Consider the following 6,000-nt stretch of genomic DNA (forward strand, 5'->3'; position numbering starts at 1 on the left):
TCTAGATCTTAACTGTATCAAATGTCTAATAAAAGCAAAAGATGTCAAAAATCTTAGGGCACCTTCAAAACCTACCTTGTTCATTCCAGACCTTCAGACTTTTTAGTTTAGCCTGAACCAAAATAACAAGTGTGAAAGTTGCCACAAACCATGGTCTAGACAAACAGACCAAAGTGTAGAACGACCAAAAAAGGTGGTCTTGGTCCGGCTCAAACTGACCCCTTGGTTTGGTTCATTTGCAGTGTGTGAATTTCTGGTCTCTCCAGAAACAGAGTTGCCCGGTCTTGCAGGATTACTTATAGTCTTCACATCTGACGATATAATACTTGAATGACTTTTTAAATGTCACTTCTTTTTTTCTATTTTTAACATAAAGGTTTATTTAATTCATTGACCAAACAAAACAATTTAAATGCAAACACAAAATCTCAAATCTTGGTCACACATCACTACTACCTTTGATTTCCAATCATCCACTCTTCTCAATAGCAACACACACTGGTATTGTACTAAGTACAACACAACCTGGATGTACTGTAAAGTGCAAAGAATGTATCACAATATGGTGCAGCATGGTGCACAACTAATATACACATACACACGTGTGCACACACACACACACACATACACTTCAGTGGGGAGATCAGCAGGAGGATCAAGTGCAAAGTCTCTTGAGTCATGGAAAGGTCTTTGATGAAGAACAAACAGCGTAACCACACAACATCACACAGACACATGCAAACACACACACACCGACTAATTCACTAATTTCCTCCTAACAGAAATCATGTTAATAAGATTTACTTTATTCATCTGGTAGCATGTAGTTTCTTGTCATTTGCTCAGCATTGTAAGATTAATGACAGATTTTTACTCCTCTAATTTTGAATGACGTGCATATCACACACACACACACACACACACACAATGCAAGTGAGTTCCCACATAAACAAACAGTGGGTCTTTGTATTCGGCTGCACATCACCACAAGACAGATCAACAGTCCCTGAGGTAACGGCGAAAATAAAGATCTCATTACTTTACTCTCGCGCGCGCGCTCGCTCTCCATGGCTTGTCAGCTGCCAGACCCTGACGTCTCCTTTCATGTTGGCCAGGCCTCTGAGAGGAGCTGAGAGATGCTGAGAGGTGCACAGAGCCTCCCAGGGCTTTGAGCAGCGTTTGATTCCTGCTAGATAATAGCTGGTTCACTGTCAGCCCCGGGATGATCAGTTAAATCCTTAATCACTGCCTGTCCACTTGTATGACAGTTATTTTAGGGCTCTTTTCTGGACCCACTCTTCTCTCTTTCCAGCTCTCCACCTCTCTTCCTCCCTCTGTGAAAAGTAATCCCACAAGAGAGGCAACAGAAAACAGTGTGTGGTGGATGGGTTTGGGGATGGAGGGATAGGAAGACAGAGGGGGTTGGAGGCAGCTTTCTGCCACGGCTGTAGTGGAGGTTGAAAGGAAGAAGAAAAAGGATAGAAAGAGCTCAAATTTACACCCATTATATGATGAGTGATTTTAGCTTATTCTTTATGCTTGAGAAGAGTAAAATAAGAACAAAGTCAGAGAAGGGGGAGGTGTGCAATGACCAAACTGAGATGAACCCGTCTTTGACCTGTCAGGATGAAGGCAAAAAGAAGGATAAGCATCCTACTCCTGTCTCCTGTATCTGGCTGTTTTAAAAGGACATTCAAAGAGGGCAGGGAGACAGTTATGGCGTTGTCTGTCAGCCCTGTCCTGTAACAGCGTCTCGGGCTGAGCGGTACAGGGTTCCATGTTCATGTCCAGTCCGAGGCCTTGATCAAGGCTGGTGCTCAGCCAGGTGCTGCCACTGCTGACAGCCTCACCTCCGCCCCCCCCCCACATGCCTCTGTCTGGAAGATGGAGGACAGTTCGTTCTGACAAAGACAGAAGCTTGGGGATCGAGGCAGTGATAGCATAGGTGGGGGCAGACACTTGAAGAACAGTTTGACTACAGAGGCATCACAGAAAGTTTTGGACAGCCCATAGCACTCAAAGTCAGACCTTTTGGGGTTTGACTTTTACTGCTCTGGAAGTCTAGAAGTGTGAGTTTGGTGTCATCTCTCAGTCAAATGTTTCATTAAATTTAGGAAAATTTAAAATGATCAATTACTTTATTTTATATTAAAAATGAGAATATGCATTTTCCTTTTCAGTTTTAATGGGTAAACCTATAAAGAGATAATGTTATTCACATATTGATTAAATCATTGTCCAATTTTGTTAAAAGTTAAAAATCATATTGTTTTTCTATACTGATTTCAAAATTAAATGAAAAAAGTAATGTTTCTTATTCAAAGATCAGTTTACATTGTTTTCTGGACAGTTTTCTGGTGTATTCTCATGTGGACTCAAATATGCAATTTGATTTGACTTGACTTAACAGATGGACCGAGGAACACAAGCAGCGCAGCAATCTTACAGGTTTCAAAGAAAGCTAGAGTGCAAACCCGTAACACTGTGTATATTATTTAAAATGTTTCTAATTCTACTTGTATCTTGAATATTTTCATTACTTTTACTGATCTATCTATTTTCACTATCCCCTTTGCTGCTGTTACACAAATTTCTCCATAGTGGAACTGATAAAGGATTATTTTATCTTATCTTAAATACAGACTTTTTCTAGAATTATTACAGCCTTGCAGTAGCGCTTCAATATGTTATCATGAAAGAAAATAAAAAATATAATTGCTCAAATGATATCCAGGTTATAATAAACCAGAATTATAATTTGAAAATGACTTGGGAATTCAGATGCATTCCATTTATCTCAGCTCTCTCTGCCTCTCTCTCTCTCATGTGCACCCCTGTGTGTACAGAATGATGGTATTGTGGTTGCGCTGTAAAAGGCTGTCCAGACTCCATTGCCTCATTTCCACGAGTCTCGACCTTTGACCCCTTGATTCTGACTGGCGGCACATTCACTATAAGGCACAGGGAGCCTTTCAGCCAATAGAATCAGAGCGCAGCTGCAGGTTAGAGGGTCACAGACGCACCATGTATGGAATTCCATAGAGCCAGAGAGGTCAGAGGTCACTTTCAATCACACTCGACACAGAGCAGGAGGCTCCAACAGCCACAACATCAACACAGAGGAGGGGGAATGACACAACAGGAAGAGAAAAGGGTCACTGATTAAAAGAGAAAATTATTTTGCAGATGATGTATTCATGTGGCATCTGAATGTCATGTCAGCATCATTCGAATTGTCTAGCAGGACAGAATAAATGGAATTATCACTTTCAAATTTAAAGTCACATTTTATTGATATTTAATGATATTTGCTTCGTCAGTACTTTCAATTATGTTAATCGTCATTCACTGAAAAATAGCGTGGCAGTTTGTCAGTCAGTTTCACCATACACTGGATGAACAGGTGGAAGTTTTTCTACTGATGATCCTGACCTTGTCTTTCTCAATTTGTGACTCAAATTTCTAAGAACTCTTAGAATTTCAATTGCATTAGGCATAGTTCTATAGATGTACATTTTGTCATAGAACATTTGACTGTGTTATAATAACGCCTGATATTAATCTGTTAGTTAAAATTGTGTATTGTTAACTGAAATAATTTCCAATATGTCTACTTTGAATAAAAAATGTGATACCATTTTTTGTATCTATAAATACTTAAAAAGTTCACCGTAAAATGAAAATTCAAACATTATCTACTCACCACTATGCAGATGGAGGAGTAGGTGAAGTGTTTGAGTCCACAAAACACTTTTCAGAGGTAACAGTGTTGCAGCAAAATCCAACACATTGCAGTAAATGATGACCACTTCTTCAAACATAAAAGAAAAACACAACATTCCTCCCTATTGCTTGTGTGGTTATATCCAAGTGTCCAGAAGCCCCAACATTCATATTCGACACAAAACGCATCATTTACACCATGTGTTTGTGGCGACGCTAACAGACGCTATCATGCCCCGCGCGTGCCCTTGGGTGAGAGCTTGTGTGCAGTGTGTGTACGTTTACTGTGTGTGCATGTGAACGTGGCTCCAAAAACAGGATATCTGAGGATATTAAGGCCAAAAACACAGTGTAAATGGGCTTAAGGACACTTGGATGACACCACACGAGCAGTATGAAGGCATTTAACACTTAACACCTCCATCAGCATAGTGGTGAGTAGATAATGAGTGAACTTTCGGTGAAATATCCCTTTAACCCCCCAGTATATGATTAACCATTCGTCACATGTTTATACAGTGCTTATTAATGCCAAACCAGGGAGGATTAGCATTTCACCAATATTGTTAGCATATCCTTACTTATTAAAAAGTTAAGAAGGTTTTTCCGCTCTGGGAAACATTTTTGTAGAACAGTAGGATCATGAACTGTTGCTTGTCAAACCAGTGATCTGTTCATCAAGTTAAGACCTATCTGTCTGACAGACTGCTGCATAAGTTTGGAAGGTGTGTGCTGTTGTGTATCTGTGTATACATGTGTATACTCTCCCTAGCGACCTAATCCACTTCTGCAGATCAGTTGAAAGATCATCCAGAGACTACTTTCTCAGTGTGTGTGTGTGTGTGTGTGTGTGTGTCGTCTCTGTAGGGGCATGCTGGCTGCGTCTCCTGCTTAACACTCACTTTCATCACGCACATGCTCAGAAGTGACAGTCCCTTTCTCTACAAAGGGATTTAGAGTATCACCAAGAGACCTGCCATCTCTTTCTCTCACTCTTACTCTCACTCACACTCTCACACACACACACGCTGAAATACCCGCACAAAGCTCGCTACAAAGGGATTCATGATGTCACCCAGAGACGTAACTTAGTTCCACATAATTTCCCATTATTCCTCCTAATGAATCTTAAAACAAGATAGTGACTGCTAAATTACTCTTTTCTTCCATTTCCTCTTTTTTTCTCCTCACCTCTCCTCATTTTTATTTCCTGTCATCCCTGTTAAATCTCTCCTACATCCCGTTCCCTATTGACACGTATCCCCACAACGCACACGCAAACACCGGGCCCACAAAGGGCTAAGCGCCTAAGCTAACAACCGATACACAAAAACACAACAACAAAGCAGTTGTTGTCAGGTTGTTAAGTCCCTGCCACTGTTTCCAAGGGTCGGGGAGACGGCAGGCAGACAGAAGAGGGAGAACAGGATGAGATGGGCTTTGGAGAATAAAAGCCGGCTAATCCCTGCATTTGGATATGAGAAACGCAGGCTCGCAGGAGAATGCATCAAAGCCGGCGCTAAATTAGCCTACATACAGAGTGTGAGAGGAGACGGAGTGAGAGAGAGGCCGCTGATTTGAAACAGTGCAAGAGGAGCAGGGAGAGGTAGTCTCCTAGGGCCCAGATTAGCAACACACACTCATTATTCTCCAGCCCTGCTGTTGCACACAAACACACATGCGCACCCACAGCCATGCACGCAGATTAGAAACATACACTCATTATTCTGTCTCAGTGGGACACTAAACCCTAAAATCCAGCATGCTTGCTGGGAGCACTTGCACAGAGGCTGGCTAACAGACTAACGCGGCCCAACACTGCCTTTGTAGCTGTGCATCGTTCACCACGCTGGGCGCTAGCACATGGGGGCTTGTGTGTAAGTGCACAAGTGCATGTGTATATGTGTGTGTGTGTGTGTGTGTGTGTGTCACAGAAGGGCTGAGGAAAGCAGGCAATTAGGACTAGAAGAGTGTGCTGGTTCATTCAGCTCCACAAGTGGAACCATCCAAAGCACATTAAATAAGGAAGTTAGGCAGAGAGACGGTGTAGGTCAGGACGCCTCTTTGTGTGTGTTGAGAGAGAGAAGAAGAAGAGGTAGAGAGAAGAGGGGTAGAGCAAAGAAAAAGATACTCAGACAGAAGCTGAGATGTGACCAAGACAAATACAAATATTGAGCTAAATCATGCAGGGGAATGTGCACTAAATAAGGTACTTTGCAAAATTGGGAAAGTTTCTTTTATATCCATCCAGAGGATTATTAGGCATGTGAAACACAC

The sequence above is a fragment of the Paralichthys olivaceus genome, chromosome 2 (assembly GCF_024713975.1).
Source record: "Paralichthys olivaceus isolate ysfri-2021 chromosome 2, ASM2471397v2, whole genome shotgun sequence".
Taxonomy (NCBI): Eukaryota; Metazoa; Chordata; class Actinopteri; order Pleuronectiformes; family Paralichthyidae; genus Paralichthys; species Paralichthys olivaceus.